General features: G+C 45.0%; 1 protein-coding gene across 2 annotated transcripts in view; it reads left to right on the plus strand.

The window, feature by feature from the left end:
* The window catches only part of LOC135374723 (interferon alpha-inducible protein 27-like protein 2), a 115941-nt gene that overhangs the window by 7402 nt on the left and 88642 nt on the right, over positions 1 to 19897 (plus strand). The window lies entirely within an intron of this gene.

A 19897-nucleotide genomic window follows, 5' to 3' on the forward strand; every position in this document is an offset into this window, starting at 1 on the left:
TTTGGTATGCAAACGAGGCGAAATCAGAATTATGCACTTCTCGAGCGCACAAAGCTCTGTGACAAACTTGGCCAGTAGAGTAAATTACGAGAGTCTCTCTTTGATGTTTTGTAGGGTCGCGTGGGGATACCCGACAACGAACGTGCAGACAGCAACAGATGAGAAGTGTGCAAGCGAGCTGGTGGATATTCGATGAAGGCAACATTTTCTTGAGTTTGAGGAACGAACGACAGAACGAGTTCGTCCCTCAAATTCACGGCAATGAGTGCAGACAAAGCTGCGGCAGTTGCACTTTCACCTTCCTCATCAGGAGGTTAGGGCGATCCTGAAGTAAACCATAATCCAGAAATGGGAACAGTTTTAGGATGTACAGGGGAACAATAAACTTCGTCAGGTGAAAAAAAAAACGTGCAGGGGATCCCCCCCTCCCCACACACACACACACACACACTTCTTGAAACCGGTAGCACGAAGTTACACGGAGCTCGACTAAGGCTGGGACACACCCAACTAACTCATGGATCCCTACTTCGCAGAGAGGAAGTCCCACACCAGTGCGCACAGCTTTCAGTACTGCTTATCACGTGTCCGTTACAAGAGTCCCACCGTCACTGCCATTTTCACGAGTTTTATGCACGTGCAGTTTATCGCTTCACGCAGCCCTAGTATAGCGTGATGAGCCGCCCCTTTTAATTTTTAGAGGCATTGGCCATCTATCTGCTGATATACTTGTTTTTTTCTTTACGATAACTTAATCATCGCGTTTTATAACCATACTTGCTTAGTATATTTTTTTTAACATAATCGCTTTATTCGTCCGCTTTTACTGTTCTGGCGCATATGTATATAGTCGTAGTTGCTTATGCCGTAAAGCCCCAATCATCATCGTTATCATCACCATATGCTTCCACCAGGGGATTTGAGGCTTGGTTCCCAGAGTTTGCGCACTTTTGTCCTTTTACGTTTTTCACCTTTCATTTGCCTCCTCTCCTCTTATTATTTACGTGACCACACCGTACGTTATAGCCTATATCGAGCTCTCCTCCTCATTATTTTCGTACTTGATGAAAGGTGGTGGTAGTGGTGGTGGTGATGGTGAAAGGGCTTCCCGTTGTCGGCCTCACATATGTGGGCAACGTCACGACTGACGCCCTGGGAGAATGTGCGTCCTGGGCCGACTTCTAAGGGTACTGTGCCGACATATGTGTCTGAAAGCTTCTGAGGAAAATCCAGATGAAATGCAGCCCACTTCCTTAAAAGCTCGTACACCAATAAACGGTAGTTTCAATGTTTTTAATCTTTTTATCCTAGGTTCTGCCCTCGAAGCTCTCTTTACCTTTTTGGGTACCAATGGGACTTCGATCCTTATTGGGGTAGAGTATCGCCCCTGGCGGTGGAACTCCCCATTCACCATCTCGCAATAAAGTTGTCGTTGTTGTTATCTTTTTATCACTCGTGTTAACCCCTCTCCCCCGTGCGCATCAAACTAAACAGCATTGACAACACTGTAAAGCGGGCTTCATTACGCTGGCAAGCGTAAGGTGAAGCCGACTTCCTGAATGGTGTCGCCTACCAAAAGATAACCACTCCGTTTCACTCACGTATGGACTCCCTATATCATCTCTAAGTGGTCGTCTTACACCAACGAGCCCTGACGTCGTAGGCAAACATTGTCACCCACTGACTCTTTCCACCGCCCCCCCCCCTTTTTTTTTCATATATGTTGCCGGAAAATACTGTTATGTGGGGTGCCACTGTGAAATAACGTCCCCTGCACTAATGTTACCTGCACTGACGCTGCAATGGCGTAATCAATCTACCAGCTAATACGCTCTCAAGCGAAAAATAACAAGTGGTTTATAAATCAGTTTTCTGAAAAAGTTGTTTGCAAGGGGGAGGGATATGTTTAATGTTCCATAAATCACTTGTAAGTGGAGAGGTTTTTCGCCTGGGGCCCACTAGAGTAATAGAATGAAAATGCTTTGAGTAGTATGTGGCGGCAGTTATGCTGTCTGATTTCATACTTTGCAAAATGCATGAGGAGGATATTCTGGACTGTCTCTTTCAGTGTCGTCGCAGTACTGTTGCTGAAGAACCATGGGACTCATTATCGGAGCTGCGGGTAAGAGTCCACGAACTAGACATCTATTCCACAAGGCACACATTAATTTTTTCATGCCCAGCACATGGTAAGCGGTATCGTAAGATATCCCAATTGCAATCATGGTTTGTTATGAAAACAAAAATTGTTGCAGTTATTGCTACTAAAATATTATTGATGGTTGAGAGCATAGTACCTAATATAATTTTTTGTCTTTTTTTACTTTCTTTCCGTTTAGGCGCTTCTTGGGAACCCCCTTAGGATCAACTTCTATATCGATTATGCATATCAACACCAGTTGGCCAGTTTGTTCTACACATAGCACTGAGAGAAATAGATGGTTAGAGTAGTGGCAAATGAGGATCAGTGTAAAGACAGCTATGTCTTTAAGTTTACAGAAAAGTGTACAAAAGTTTAATTTCTCCCTCAACAACTTCTAATTACAGCGCGTTGGCCAACATAACAAACAGAACAAACTATCTTGGAGCCAACATACTGAGCGCATAAATGGAAAGTCGTTAAAAAAAATAAGTGTAATCCGACGCACGGCGACAGCGTGGTATCCATTAGGACGAACGAAAAAGGAGATTTGTTTAATGGAGGGCAATTAGGATTTTTTTTTAATAACAAATTTGGCAGACATCATTCACCTACACCAATTGCACAAGACGCGTACCTTACTCCACTGTCAGTGAAAGCCAAAATGCGCAGTATTGAAACGTTCTTGCTTGTACGTAGTGGAAAGCTCAATATTCGCACAGAAGATTATTTGACTTATGCGGAACATAGAAATGCTTGACTGATTGACTGAGACCTAGGATGTACAGTGCTGGACAAATGTTTACAGAACACGCTCAGGTCCATTCCTTCCTCAGAATGACACGCCATAGCAGCGAATGGTATACCGTAGTGTACGGACTTGCAAACAGGTGTCTGGGTTACCTATAGGCCTAAGTCCGTACGGTTCCATTCACTGCTACCGTGCACCGGAGCGTGTTCCGTAAACTTTTGTGCAGCAGTGTTCAAGGGTTGTTCAAGGTCGACTCTTGACTGACACTTTAATGACTAAATGTAATTGAATAAAACAGGTCGAAGTGCAATCGTTCTCGAGTCAGCGACACGTGCAGCAGCGGTAGCTGTCATGGTGGCGAGCGGTGTGTCTGTACAGCTATGGAACAGCTAGCGGTGCATATAATCAAGTTACTTGTGAAGGAGAACGTCAAACCAGCTGAGATTTTGCAAAGATTACAGGCACAGTATGGGGAACAGTCACGGTGAAGGGGGAGAGCGTACAACTGGTGCAGACAGTTTGACGAAGGAGGGGGTGCGTTGACGAATGAACCACATGGACACGTTCGTTCGACTGCAGTCTGGTCATTGCACATCGCAGGCGTTGAGTAAGCGATCCACGGGAACCGGCGAGTAACAGTTCTGGACATTGCAACCCACCGTAAGATAAACTTCGGCAGCGTGGACACAATCATTCGCGAGCACTTACTGTTCCGCAAAGTCTGTGCAAGCTTGGTTCTCCGACACCTTACTTGTGACCAGAAGGGAGCACGCATGGCAGTCTCTCAGCCGCTGCTGAACCGGTTTCAATCCGAGGCAGACGAATTTTTGCATTCAATTGTCACACGTGATGAAACGTGAAGAAAAAAAAAAAAAGAAGCAACATCGAATGCCGACATCAGGCTTCCCCGCCGCCAAAGAAAAGCAAGATGCAGGGGAAGTCTGCTGGGAAGTCCATGAGAACTGTCGTCTGGGACATACGCGGTGTCATCCACAGCTTCTTGGAGCAACGGGTCATGATTAATGCCCAGTACTACTACACGTTGATGAAGGGTGCCGTGCGAAACACAATTTGCAAGAAACAGCATTTGATGTTCCTTGCGGATGTTTCTTGATCCGGAATGTTAATGTTCTATGTGACAATGGCGGCCTCAGACGTCTAACTTGACGTTCGCAACCCTAGCCGAAATTCGCTGGGAGGTGTTGCCCCGTGCCCCTTACAGCTGAGATTTAGTCTTAATCAGTTGCCATTTGCTTGGGCCAGCATCCAGCTTTGCCAGAGCAGCTTGGATGAAAAACGTTCCAGACAGATTGAAGTCATCCAGAGAGATGTCCTGCGATGTCCACGACAGCACCCCACTTCTTTCTACGCCAAAGGCACCAAAGAGTTGCCACAGCGATGGCAGTGTGTCTAGGTGCGCACGGTGAATACTTAGTTTGGTGTGTACATCATTTTTTATTGTATTTAAATAAAGGAAACTCTCGCTCAACCTTGAACGCTTGTATTTACGTGAGCTATCCCGTAACATCCGTTCTTTCCGCTTTCAATTAGGTAGTGGAATTCCATCCCGAACGAGGTAGTATAGGATGTAATTCGCTCTGAAAAACCTTAATAATCTAAATGTGCAGTTCGGTGGATTATGGATCATGCTGAGGGATTATAGATGGATGAAGCTGCGCAGGATGGTTTCATTTTATGCGTGATTAGTTTTGTGTTGCGTTATACCGATCCCAGAACCCGCGCTTGCAAGCAGCATGACTGCTGGTGGTGAGCGTTTTCTCGCATAGCGATTGGAATTCTCCCAGGTGTCTATAAAATGCGTGAAAATTGGAAAGAAATCGGCTTATCACTGACTTTTAAGTACTAGACCGGAAAACAGAAGACCACGACAATTTCACCATCGTTGAACTGAGAGCGTCACAGATAGCAGGGAGAGTCAGCAGTGTTTCTTGCAGAGCAGCAGCCTGTCTCAGCTCGATGGCACATATTTTGTAAATGAGTGTATATATGAATGAGCTTGCAAAGGACCGCTACGTGAGTTGAGTGTTTTACATGTCTGATGTCGTATCCTGCAGTCGGAGCCGGCCTGGCACTGCTGTGTCCGACTGTTGTCCTGGGAGCCCTAGGATTCTCCGCAAGAGGAGTAGTAGCAGGATCGCTGGCGGCCATGTGGCACAGCGCCATCGGCGCAGTGGTGCAGGGAAGCTTGTTCGCGCTCCTTCAGAGCATTGGAGCAGTTGGACTACCAGCGTCTGTACAAGTGGCATTGTGTGCGGTAGGTGCACTATTTGGTGCAGCAACCTTGGTCTGAAGGAAAAGAAGAAGAAAGTCTGCATTATGTAAATATGCTGTGGCTGAAGTAAAATGAAAGAAAAGCACGGACTTGTCCGCGACTACGTAGTAGACCAGGCATTCGTGATCTGCACCCTGTGTTCGATGAACTGACCTGTAACCATCTGGCGCATCCGGGGGGGGGGGGGGAGTTAACGGTACCCCGTTCGATTACAAAAGGAAGTATGTAAAGGAGTAACGAGTATCGGTATAGCGATACCATATTTCGTCAACGGGTACAACACTGGCGAAAATACAGCGGCGCGGCTCTCGTGATGTTATCGCCATAGCAGTGACCTCAGTCCTAAAATTCCAAGATTCAACACCAGCGATGCTCGAGAGTCGACTCCCAGCGACTCTCTTCTCGTTGCGGGACGTTGGAGTCGATGACGTACGATGACTTTCACACGTTACGACTTCGACCGAGTTGAATAATCGAACACAACTTCTATGCCCGACGCATGCTTCATCGCCTCGTATCTAGGTTGCGTTCATTTAGAGGGTTCGAGGGACACGAGACTCCTGTATGAAGGGATAGAGGGGCTTTAACTCTTGGTGGATGAAAATGGCCGCTGTGCGGCTCTCATGAGGTCATACCCGTGAGTGCGACTCCCGTTCTAAAATACGAGGATTCAACACGAGGTGCTCGAGAGTTGACTCCCAGTTACTGCCCTCTCGATGCGGACAGCTGGAGACGATGACGTACTATCACTCTCATACGTCACGATTTTAACTCCTACTCCTACTCCTACCCCTACTCACTGATCGCTCGAGTTGGATAACAGAGCCTTTAAGGCCCAACCGCATGATGCGTTTCTTCAGCGTTTTATCCAGCGTCCCGCCGCGGCGTTTGGCGAGCGGCGGCCAAAGCAGCGTCGAACAATAGAAACGAGACGCTCCCCTCGAAGTCGGAAGCGAATACATATTAGGCGTTTGGGCGACGGAAGAGGCGGGAACGACGCGCACGAGTGGCCAATCAGTTCTGGGGATTACCTCGGACGAAGCCCTCATCATAACTGCTCATCATAACTGCATTTCCTCGCAAACGGGAGAAGCCGTCAGGAAAGTTGGAGAAAGCCTCAGCTTTCATCCAATCAGAAGTACGATTCTCCGTCTACGTAGATGGAGCAGGTATTCCACATCTACGTCACAAAAATGGCTGCGCCCATGGCTTGTTTTGGTTTCTTTGATTACGACGACAGAAAAATAGGCGATGTCAAGTTGCCGGTGATGGAGTAGATCAAAGAGTGATATTAAACGGTAGGAGTAACTTATTTATTTACACATGGTAACAAGACTTTCGTGCACGAGACTGCACTTCTTGACGAAAACTCCTTCGTCCAACTGTATATATGTTCCTGTACCATGTTCATATTTTTGTAACCTGAAGAAGTGCAGTCTCGTGCACGAAACTCTTGTTACCATGTCTAAATAAATAAGTTGCACCTACCGTTTAATATCACTCTTTGATCTTTCTTTGATTAATTAATTTTCGGAATAGGAAGACAAAATTGAGAAACGAAGGTGCGTTTCGGGGGCACTTCGATGTGTTCGTCTGAATATCACAACCGTTCCAACACATCGGTTGGTTTGCTTTGGTTTTAAGGAAAAAATAAAATCGTCTCACTAATGTGAGGCCCGCAACTCCACATCACTTGCACCAGTTACCTTGGTGGAAAACTCCTTGAATGATGATGCCAATGCCAAATCGGCGTAGCTGACCTTTAAAGGGATTTCGCCCGTTTTAAAGGGCTCTGCTGCTGCCTTTTCCGTATTTGTGGTCACCTCTGTTACAATCCCACTACAATGGCATGACATAAGTCGTGCGTAATGTCTTTGGCACAATGATTAAAGGGTTTCGCCCGTTTTAGACGGCTCTCCTGACGCCTTTTCGGAATTAATTTTGTTGTGACCTCTGTTACAATCCTAGTAGAATGGCATTGCATGTCAGCACCATGGTTGAGGAGGTTTCGTTCGCTTTAAAGGACTATGCTGCCGACGTAAGCGTCAATGGTAATTGAAATTACGTTGCTCGCCTGTGCCTCTGGAAGAAGTTAAATTGCATTCTTAAAACTGTGTGCACCACCCCGTTAAACTGCAAAATGCAACATGCAGTGGTTGCACCAATGTGAAAAACAGTAATTGAAATTACGTTGCACCATGGTGCTACAGGTAGAAGATGAATAGAATTCCTAAGAGCATTTGCACCGCCCCTTTAAACCGCAGTATGCGACATGCAGTCGTTGTACCATTGGCATCAGAGTGTAAATGGTAATTCTAATCACATTGCTCTGCTGCGCCACAGGAAGAAGTTAAATAAAATTTCTAGAAGCGTGTGCACCACTCCTTTAAATTGCAATGTGCCGGTGGTTGTGCCTCTGTCACCAAAGCGTATACAGTAATGGAAATTACATTGATCCGCTGTGCTTCAGATAGAAGTTATAATTCCGAAAAGCGTGTGCAGCGTGGCTTTAAATTGCAGCATGCACCATACAGTGGTTGCGCCACTGGCACCAAAGTGGTGAACAGTAATAATACAACCTCTAAAAACGTGTGCACCGCCCCTTTAAACTGCAAAATACAGTGGTTACGCCACTTTTGCTATAGTGTGGTAAACAGCAATTCAAATTACATTGCTCCGCTGTGCTTCTGGTAAGAGATAAAATTCCTAAGAGCGTGTGCACCGCCTCTTTAAACCGCAGTATGCGACATGCAGTCGTTGTACCATTGGCATCAGAGTGTAAATGGTAATTCTAATCACATTGCTCTGCTGCGCCACAGGAAGAAGTTAAATAAAATTTCTAGAAGCGTGTACACCACTCCTTTAAATTGCAATGTGCCGGTGGTTGTGCCTCTGTCACCAAAGCGTATACAGTAATGGAAATTACATTGATCCGCTGTGCTTCAGATAGAAGTTATAATTCCGAAAAGCGTGTGCAGCGTGGCTTTAAATTGCAGCATGCACCATACAGTGGTTGCGCCACTGGCACCAAAGTGGTGAACAGTAATAATACAACCTCTAAAAACGTGTGCACCGCCCCTTTAAACTGCAAAATACAGTGGTTACGCCACTTTTGCTATAGTGTGGTAAACAGCAATTCAAATTACATTGCTCCGCTGTGCTTCTGGTAAGAGATAAAATTCCTAAGAGCGTGTGCACCGCCTCTTTAAACCGCAGTATGCGACATGCAGTCGTTGTACCATTGGCATCAGAGTGTAAATGGTAATTCTAATCACATTGCTCTGCTGCGCCACAGGAAGAAGTTAAATAAAATTTCTAGAAGCGTGTGCACCACTCCTTTAAATTGCAATGTGCCGGTGGTTGTGCCTCTGTCACCAAAGCGTATACAGTAATGGAAATTACATTGATCCGCTGTGCTTCAGATAGAAGTTATAATTCCGAAAAGCGTGTGCAGCGTGGCTTTAAATTGCAGCATGCACCATACAGTGGTTGCGCCACTGGCACCAAAGTGGTGAACAGTAATAATACAACCTCTAAAAACGTGTGCACCGCCCCTTTAAACTGCAAAATACAGTGGTTACGCCACTTTTGCTATAGTGTGGTAAACAGCAATTCAAATTACATTGCTCCGCTGTGCTTCTGGTAAGAGATAAAATTCCTAAGAGCGTGTGCACCGCCTCTTTAAACCGCAGTATGCGACATGCAGTCGTTGTACCATTGGCATCAGAGTGTAAATGGTAATTCTAATCACATTGCTCTGCTGCGCCACAGGAAGAAGTTAAATAAAATTTCTAGAAGCGTGTGCACCACTCCTTTAAATTGCAATGTGCCGGTGGTTGTGCCTCTGTCACCAAAGCGTATACAGTAATGGAAATTACATTGATCCGCAGTGCTTCAGATAGAAGTTATAATTCCGAAAAGCGTGTGCAGCGTGGCTTTAAATTGCAGCATGCACCATACAGTGGTTGCGCCACTGGCACCAAAGTGGTGAACAGTAATAATACAACCTCTAAAAACGTGTGCACCGCCCCTTTAAACTGCAAAATACAGTGGTTACGCCACTTTTGCTATAGTGTGGTAAACAGCAATTCAAATTACATTGCTCCGCTGTGCTTCTAGTAAGAGATAAAATTCCTAAGAGCGTGTGCACCGCCTCTTTAAACAGCAGTATGCGACATGCAGACGTATCATTGGCATCAAAGTGTAAATAGTAATTCTAATCACATTGCTCTGCTGCGCCACAGGAAGAAGTTACATAAAATTTCTAGAAGTGTGTGCCCCACTCCTTTAAATTGCAATATGTCGGTTGTTGCACCTCTGGCACCAGAGCGTATACAGTAATTGAAAAACATTGCTCTGCTGTGCTTGTAGAAGTTATAATTCCGCAAAGTGTGTGCAGCGTCGCTTTAAATTGCAGCATGCACCATACAGTGGTTGTGCCACTGGCACCAAAGTGGTGAACAGTAATAATACAACCTCTAAAAACGTGTGCACCGCCTCTTTAAACTGCAAAATACATTGGTTACGCCACTTTTGCTAGAGTGTGGTAAACAGCAATTCAAATTACATTGCTCCGCTGTGCTTCTGCTAGGAGATAAATAAAATTCCTAAGAGCGTGTGCACCGCCCCTTTAAACCGCAGTATGCAACATGCAGTGGTTGTACCATTGGCGTAAAAGCGTAAATAGCACGAAGTGGGCAGTGTTCAGGGAAATGCTGTTGTAGAGGGCCAAATGTTGGCAGCAATGTCAGCAGTAGGGCATGATGATGGTTGCGAGCCTGTCTGGAGACGCTGACTGTCCGCGGCAGGGTTTCTTAAAAGCCAGAACGAGGATCAGAGTATAGACGAGGCATGGGAACAAGCGAGAGTGTAAAGGTATGTATGATATGATAGTCGTTCGATTGCCCACATGAGCGGGCGGCGCGAATGGAAGCCATTCAGTCTTGTCCAACACAGGCGAAGAGCACCCACAGGCCACGAACAATATTGCAGAAAACGTAGTCTTGGGAATGGGCAGTGCAACAATTCAACATGCACAAACTTAAGGCGTAGGTTAGCGGTTGGGAACCTTTGCAATCCTATACGGGCCACATTTCATTCTCCCCCCCCCCCCCTCCCCTCGCCGATCTTTTCCGGGGGCCGCAGAACATATTTGAAACCATTTCAAAGTAAATCTAAATTAACCTGCAGCAACTATTAAGCTGTCGAACAAACTGCAAACTATTACTTTTTAAGCGTAGTGTACTGAAACCTCGCATTTTCCATGGCTTGTTGCATTCACAAAGTTGTGGTAAGAGAGCTCCGGAAAGGCAGCATAGCGCGCGCTCTTGCTTGAGGAATTCGTTTTCCGTGCCTCGCCCTCTGCAGAGACAACCCACTCTCGGATAACCTCTGCTCAAGCCCCCCATAACCATCAACAACTCCTAAGCGCACGAATTTTTGTCGCGCGCTTGGTCTGCACTGAGCCGCAACAGCATGGGGCCCGCGGATTCCAGCCCCTATTCTAGCCAGACTTGTACACGTTACTAAAAAAAAGTAATTGATGACCGTTACCTTCTACAAAAAAGTAATTTTTTACCGTTACAAAGTAATGAAGTAACGCCTTGAAAAGTAACGCGTTACTTTGCCAATTACTTTCGATAGCTGAGGCCACGGCGACAAGTCATTGCAGATCGTCGACATCGTTGTGATATCGACGGTATTCCGCACAAGACTGACAGAGGCTCATGGTCACAAGAGTGGCAGTAGGTTATCGGGGTCGAGAGTTCTGTAAAAAATGTGTCGAGAGGTTGAGAGTTTTGAGAGTTCTGTGAGAGAAAAGTCCTAAAGATAAGACAGCTGCCTTGCACCGAACTTGCAGAGGGCAGTTGGTTTTGTCTTCTCGCGGCGGTGAATCATCCCATATATGTGTGTGTGCATCGTCCCGAACAATGTGGATTTCCAAGTAATCGATTACTTGGTAATTGATTACTGAAAATCGTAATTGAATTACTCAAAAAATTACTGAGCCCCCAAAGTAATCGATTACGTTACAAATTACTCAAAAAAGTAATTGATTACTAGTAACGCAATTACCCGTTACGTACAAGTCTGATTCTAGCCATTCTAAACTTGTGAAACGGGGTATTGCTCACCTCTGTCTCCGTAACGCACTTAACAAATCGTGTCCACACCGTATGGCTGATAGTTTTACTAACCAAGTAGAGAGGTTCCGCAGTGGAGATTATCTGAACATCCTGTCCGGTCAGCAAGGGGTTGCTCTTGCAGCTCAGAACCTGTGATGACAGCCAGAACCAGGCAAGAAAGGGCACGTAATCGTCATACCGTACATACATGTGGTGTCCCATAATTTTAAGAAAAGGAACGACTAATGTTGAAGTAGTAGTTTCTGCTCACAAACAAACCTGAGACAGCTGTGCGGGCGTAGCACATTAAAGAACAGCGCACAGAGATGCAAGAAGAACCAGTCAAAAACAGATGTATAGGATGGTCTCTCATTCTGATCTCTTTTGCTCGAAATCCCCTAATTAAAGAGTTCATGAATGAATTTTATGTAATTAGTCATCTTGTAGTTGCGTACTTTCTTGGATGTCAACTTGGCCGTAGAACTCAACTGCCAAAACGGCATCTATTTTGCGCTGCTAGTTTTTTTTTTTAAATAAAAATTCTCTAACGAACAAAAATAAACACCCTGTATGTAGTGTGCAAAGAGGGCGTTATTTATCAAATTACTCTCCCATGTGGTAAACACAGTATATATGCATTGATGACAGATAACGCGATCATCGTATAACGTAAAGAACAAACGGGGAGGATGGTTGGCTCAACACTGTAACACTTGCGGGTGCCAACCGATCTAATCGGATAGCAGTACAGCGTATGGTATCTGTTTCCCCTTTGCAAGTACCCATAGGTATATAGTTCTCCTACTTGATTACAATACACACCCGGTGTCTTGTTTTTCTCTTTCTACCTTTTGAAACGCCATGGCAGATACGAGAAACAAACAAAGTGGAGAAACGGACAACGAAATGGACGTGTGTGGTGACGGTGGCCGAGGTAAAAAGAAAGAAAAAAAAAAGAGGCAGGTCTCCATCAGACTATCTCGGATGGATATCCACAGGACTGAATTTTCCGTCTGGGCAGGAGAAAGGATGTACTGTCCTGGAACAACATAGAAACACATAATAGACTATAGTATAATATATCTTCAGGACCGACTCGACGAAGTCTTCAACGCTTTCATTATTAATAATGTGCAGTGTGTAATAATAATATTATATAATGTGTAATAACGCATTATAATAATTTTAATAAGCGTCAAGTTAACCAAAGCTAGAAGACCTTATGTAGACAGGATGGAGGACGTCTTCTAAACAAAACAAAACAAAACAAAATCTTGCCAACACCTTTTTGAGACGTTTACAAGTCGTTTTGTGCTACTACTACTACTAGGGAACGCACTGATAGCTTTGACGCTCTACAACACTTGTCAGGTAAATTTATTGCAGAGTCCTATGAAACCAAACTTCAGTGAGAGAATGTGTTGACCGGAAGCATGACCACGTTTGAATTCCATTAAAATCTTTAACTTCGGCGAACCGATTCAGTCGAAAGGCTGGAAGGTGGACCGTTCGAATCGTACCACCGGCTGTACTGCCTGAGATTTTCGTTGAGTTCTCCGAAGACTTCCCAGACGAATGTTTGCACAGTTCCCCTTGAAGTCGGCCCAGGACGCATACTAAACCCCATGTCCCCCACTCCTTCCTGCTGTCCTCTCTACATCTGTCCACATCTATAGGCTGCTCCAACAGCTGCTTCGCGGCGCTAACGGGGGAATTTAAAAAAAAAGTTGAATGCCTTTGCGGTAAGTTTGTTTCGGTACAAGTTCGCAGCGAGTTTTAAATTTGGTGATGTTTCACCGTCAGTGATGAGTCAATTCGATGCAAAATGACTCGGAGAAAACTTTTAGTTATGTTTCACCAGTTTGCCTGCACTTTGAATCTTACCCATTCCATAAACATCTCCTCAAAGTGAGTAGGCGACCGCCGAATATGGTGCCCCACTCCGCAAGAAGACGACAGCTTCACAGATTACACCATAGATGGCGACTGCGCAGCCACTGCGCTGTAGCACAGTGCACATGGTGAACGAGCAAACACCCAAAGAATCGTCGGTATAGCCTGGTGAATTGGTGAGCGGATGTTTTCACCCTTCGGTTCATTCGAGTGCCTCGTGGGACGAATCATTCACGAACGACATATTTCTCATTGACTGGAACGAATGGAACAGAGAGGTGAGCGCCTGCTCTGCTCTCGGGAGAGAGCGGGTATGGCGGGCTAGAAGGACTAGCCCTGCGGCCCTGCTAGCCCGCCATAAGAGCGGTGAAAGGGAGAAAGCAAAGTCGCATAGTGGTGCGCAGTAAAGAGTAAAGAGCAGAAAGTATTTGCGCATAGTTTCGTTTTTGCAGTCTGCTGCCTGGGCTGCCACACCACACGGTGTGAGCAGCGTGAGCGTCACTCACTTGGGCCGTCAGCTGCAGTTTATAACGCTGGTAAGGGGTTTCTGCTGTATCCTAATCCATCGGTACTTAAAACGTGTACATTTGCACGCGTGCGAGACCATTGTGTATCTTGAGGAACAGAGACAGCGTAAACTGGGGGTATCCTCAAAACCCTCTAAATCCGTGATATAAGTTGAAAATCCCACATCGGCACAACGCCGGCACTCAAGTGGACCTATGGTCAACAGACGTAGACCAACCTAGGTCTCATTACAGTCACTATATAGTCCCACATAACTATAAACTACCACCAATATATAGCGAATGTCGATACGTTTTGTGTTGCTGCACTGCTAAGCCTTAGGGCCGGGTCCCATAGCTTTATGCGAGCAGCAGCAGCAAAGCAGCAGCGGTGCGGCAGCAGCAACACGGCAACATGGCAGCAGAGCAGCTTTCTGCTGCCGCTGCTCTGCTGCTGGAGGCGTCCCATAGCTTCGTTTTGAATTAGCGGCAGCAGCGGCTTAGGAAACACAAAACGTGTTGGCAACTGTGGCATTGTTTACATTTCGCACATTCCGAAGGCGTACGCAGCGGCTAAGCCTTTTAGTGCACACACCTAGGAACGCAATCCTAGGTGAAAGGCGTTTGTGTGAGAGATATATTGTGGATTTGGAGCTCATAAGTGAACTTTGAGATGAGTGTGGTGGTGGTCTGAGCCTCGTATTACCTGACTCTTCGTTGATGTGTAGTCAGTTTCATTCAACGTAGGTTCGTCCTACTGCTGTGCAGAACAGTCCTTGCTGTGTAGTGTGGAGATTCTTTTACGGGATTTTGTCGTATAAATATTGCCTCGTTACAATAGTATTCGATATTTTGATTTACGGTGACTGTCAAATGCGTACGTTGCTCTTAGTGAAATAAAGCTGTCTAACGAAAACAAAGGCCCCTTCTGCTAGTGCTCACTGCTTTCTGCCTGTTTTCACAAGGAATGGGTTCATTATCTATCTCTATCGAACCCTTTTTTGTTGTCTGAACGTTGTCTATCTCCATAAAACCCTTTTCAAGGGCCAGTTTCATTTACCACCACCTAGCAAGGTCTTGGAATACCGACCACAAGAAATTTGTTCGGTTTGGTTTTAACACGGCATGGACGTGAAAGTAATTTGCTTGTACGTTATCAGGTCACGGGATTTGAAGTACTTTCCAGAAAACAAGCGAACATGTAGCTACAACTGGTACACAACATATGTATCACGTAGGTTCGGTCGAACACTTTATTGAACTTTATGAACTGAATTATGTCCTGAAAGCGCACTTCACGCAGTCCCGATGATTGAACACTCGCTCCAAACTACTGGCAATCACAAGCGTATCCAGGTCTTCAGAATCAAATCACAGAACAACCAGAAACAAACCTTCTGCCGTCACTCACCGCCCTGCTAACCCTAAACACCGTCGAACGAAAACAATACCAACCAGCCTCCTGATTGGCCTTCGAGACCGGCTGCTCAGGCTGCAGAGCAACAGGGCAGCACAGCAACCAAAAATTCGGACACGAGAGCAGCAGGGAATTCCTGCAACTCCGCAGCACTGCTGCTCTCGCCCAGTGCTATGGGACCGCTCGTGTCGCTGCAGCTCTGCTGCTCCGCTGCTGTTGCTCTGCTGCTGCTGCTCGAATCGAGGCTATGGGACCCCGCCTTAACGCGTTGCAAAGCCTAACTTTGCTAAAATGTACATTTTATTCAAAAGCGACTACGGCAGACACCGAAAAAACCCGAAACAAGCACGTTCGTCAGTGATATCCTATTTTGAACCATGGTCATTCTTAGGCTTCGCAGTATAAGTTTTGATTGCATTTGATACTACTTTGATATTGGTTTCGGCATTGTGGACGCTGTAATTAATTTCTTTGGACGCTTAATTCGTTAAATAATCCCGACGCTGCAATGTACTGTAATTAATTACTCTCACAATAACATGTTTTGTAATTGTAACTGTATTTGACTCACTTTTCAAGTAATGCGTAGTGTACTGGGTACTTTTGGAACTACGAGTACTTTCTATCCCAGGCACTCAGTGTTTCAACAAGACAGGTTCAGCGGGGGGGTCGCGTAACGACAAGGATGCAACACCATTCTGCGTAACAAAAGGAAGAAAGAAAAAAAACTTGTGGTAGCGGACTCCGAGGACTAACAAACGACCTGGTTCATTAAATAGAACAGCCATTGTTACTAGCATCTATTATTTTATTTATTTATTTATTTTCCTTGCTTCTTTTTGTGACGTCGGTTCCTAGCCTATGGGACTCCCTCTTAGTAGATTAGCTTTTTCAAATCACACTCAGCGTTGTCTGGGACGAAAGCGTATCGCAACAATGGTCAATACTAGCACCATTCCTTTTCCTGGTCTACATAAATGACTTACCAATGCAGCTTGCATGCAGAACCGTACTATACGCGGATGACACTACCCTATTTATCTCTGGACCAACCATTAACGAAGTATATTCCGGAGCTAATGACGTCATGCAACACTTATCGTCATGGCTAATCTTAAACAAACTAGTAGCAAACTTCGATAAAACCACATACGTATTATTTAGACCAAAAAAACAAACGCTTAACCACAGACAACCTCAGCTTACACTTTTTCAATACCACACTAAAACAAGTCGAACGTACAAAATTTCTAGGTATCATCATTGACGAAAAGCTCTCCTGGCACAATCACATTAATTCTCTCTGCATAAGCACCTACCAATCCATTAGTCTCCTCTTCAAACTACGCAGATACCTTCCTCTACAGTCACTTATAACAATATATAATTCATTTATTCCCTCTCGCTTAGCATATTGTGCAGCTGTATACGGCATGACATGTAAATCTTCGCTCCACCCCCTTCAAATAGCGCAAAACACTGCCATACACACCATTCTACATATGAAGCGCACTGACAGTGTCACATCCGTATACACAGCAATAAATATAATCCCATTGGAAAAACTCATCAATTTCCGCGCTCTACTTCTAGCCCACAAAATACTCCACAGGACGATAACAATTTCAGACATCAAACTCACATACAAACAACCCACCAAGATAACGCGAACATCATCGCAAAACGCTTTGACCGTTACCACATGCAGTACTAATTACGGTGTATTCACATTTGCTCACTACTTCTCTACACTCTGGAACTCGTTGCCCTCAAACATAACGAACTTATCATCCTTCCTGTTCTTCAAACGAGTATTATATCGTTATATTTTAACTAACGTATAGAACACTATGCTACACTCATTTTACATGCTACACTCTTTTTGACCGTTAAATGCTGTTTAGCGCCATTTAACATTGGACTTTCTTTTTTTCTTCTACTGACTGGTTTGTGCATTTATGTATATATATATATACATTTATGTATCTTGTCTTTTATCTGTTCATAAATTACATATAAGTGAGAGCCATATGTTTACGAGGCATATGTATATAGGATATATCACTCTGTATACAGTATATTTCCTAATGTAATAATTTAACTATTCCTACTATATATACTGCACGCTAATATGTATTTCACTGTATATCTATTGTTGATGTTTATTCTTTCTTGAAGGATTGACCTACCTAACATATATATTCACCATATAGAGCTGCTAACAAACAAGATAATAACTCGAGGTCCCAGAACTAGCATTACCTATGGGACCTCTTTCTGTACAAACTCACCCAAACTTTGTACCCCTCAACGAGTCAAATAACGTAAAAATATCGTGCCTGAAACAAATCCTCTCCGACAGGGCCACGTCAACCAACCCGCTTATTGTGGGGATAGGTGCGAGCAGGCATGTAGGTATTTGGAGTATCGTACTCCAAATACTGTATCTTAAATACTTTCGCTGGTATTTAAGTATCTTACTCAGTACTTTTACAGGAAGGTATTTGTTACTCTATGTAAAATACTTTTTTTTTTCGTATTTGCTACTCAATGCTCCTATTACTTTTATCCTTCCTTTCGGGGAGTATGCAGACTGGTTTGATTTTCATGGGGCCATTGGCAAATATTGAACTTTCAGTAGGCAGCGTTCACACGGGGCAACTTTTTGCAGCAACTATGAGCAACTTTGGAGTTGCTGTCAGCCGGCAACCTCCAGCAACTCGAGTTGCTCCGAGTTGCTGCAAATCGCTCCCGGACCGAAAACTTGAGAAGTTGCTCGTGCATTGGCCAATCAGAGAGGGAAGCATTGCCACGTGACTCCCGATGGCGTTGTGGATTTCGTTCGTGGGTTCATAGGTTCAAATCCTCGAGGTGCAGCTAAAAAATAACTTTCTTTTTTACGAACTTCACGGAAACATATCAGTTGCCACTTCTGGACGGCAATAATGATCTATTGGAGCAATAAAACTGACTGAAATTTGATAAACAGCAGCTAAAGAAAAGATTCCACCAGTTCGATTCGAACCCACATTGTCCGGTCGCCATAAGGTTGCTTGTGGGTGGAGCTACAGAGTTGCTGCGTGTGAACGCGGACTCGAAATTGCTCAAAAGACGTTGGTTTGAGTTGCTTCGAGTTGCTGGGAAAAGTTGCTCCGTGTCAACGCCGGCTTACAATACCTCAGCTTGCCAACCACGCGCCACGGGGAAGAGGGGCGAACAGGGCTCGCTAGCAACTTGCTTGTTACAATTCCAGAAAAGCAGCAAGTGGGCCGAGGCAATCTAGGGCGACAAAGAGGAAACCAGGAGGTAAACTAAGGGTTACAAAGAAAGGTCATCGCCCCAGGAACGTTTTGCCATTGAGTTCAGCTTGCTTCTGAGAAGGTCGGCCGCGCAATTCCTGAGGATTGATGCGGATCTTCAGTGCTTAGTCCGTGGACGGCTTTTCTGGGTACCATCTCTATACATAAGTGTCTTCGTGAGGAGGATGACATCGCGAATGGAGCAGATAATTGGCATGTTCTCGGGGTCACAAGGAATCCATTTTATGGAGTTCTGTTCTTTTTGCTGGGTGGCCGCCTTTCTTCTGATCCTTTATTCTACCTTCATTTCCCCTTAAGAGCAGATAAAGCCTACGTCTAATTTCACAACCTAAATCTTTGCATTTAATTCTGACTCTAGTACTTTGGATGTATCTTAAATACTGTTTGAAGTATTTACTACTCTACTCTAAATACATACATTTTATGAGTATTTAGACTGTATTTTAATTACTTTACGATCGCGGTATTTAGTATCTTATTTCAAATACGTTTTTCGAGTATCCTCTACATGCCTGGGTGCGAGGAGGTGTACGATGCGCAGCTGTCGATTTCATGTAATCGTGACTACTGCCTGTGCACCGAGATCGGAAGGCTTGTGGCATGCAAAAAGCGGGGGGGGGGGGGGGATGCGTTCGCAATGTGATATCTCATATTTGTGATGGGCCGCGGGATATAGCAGAATTTGGGACGCACTTTTGTATGCGATTTTGGATACAAGCTCACGTTAATTGTTGGATCTTGTTCACAGTGTCCGCAATGTCTACTGTTTCACGAAAGATTCCAAACCCTAGAATATCCTGGCTGCAACGCGTCAGCAACAGATACTGGGGTTGCATTCACACGGGTCAATTTTCTGCACCAGCTCCAACCAACGCCTTATGACCATGCCGTCTACGCGTTTACGCGTACCAACTCGGTGACCCCACCCACAAACAACCTTGCAGCAATCTCAGTGCATAGGTTCAAATCTAACTGCTGATGCCTTCTTTTTTTAAAAAAAAAACTGCCATTATTTAAGCCTAAGTCAGTTTATTTCGCCACTGATTCGGAGCAACTCGAGTTGGTCGTGGTTTATTGGTGTCGGCCGACTCGGACCAACTCCAAATTTCGTTATAGTTAGTGGAGACAGATGGCGCGTGGAACGGGGGGGGGGGGGGGTCGAGCGTCTTTGATTCGCATTGGCGGATATGGTTGGCTGGTATCGCTACCACCGAAGAAGGTAGCGAGCGAATGATCTCATCACATGTTCTATCGCGCATCCCAGGTTCATGTCAAGTCGTATCCATGTTGGAGTGACATGTATTAAATGCGCAATTAGAGCTGCAGCTTCTACAGTGGAAGGTCACAAGTCATCTGATGAGAAGGCTACTGAAAGTTTTACATTTCAGTGTGGCAAACACTAAAACTGGTCCACCATGAGAGAAATGCTAATCTGAAAGGTACCCGTCATCC

The sequence above is a fragment of the Ornithodoros turicata genome, unplaced genomic scaffold, assembly GCF_037126465.1.
Source record: "Ornithodoros turicata isolate Travis unplaced genomic scaffold, ASM3712646v1 ctg00000746.1, whole genome shotgun sequence".
In the NCBI taxonomy this organism is placed as follows: domain Eukaryota; kingdom Metazoa; phylum Arthropoda; class Arachnida; order Ixodida; family Argasidae; genus Ornithodoros; species Ornithodoros turicata.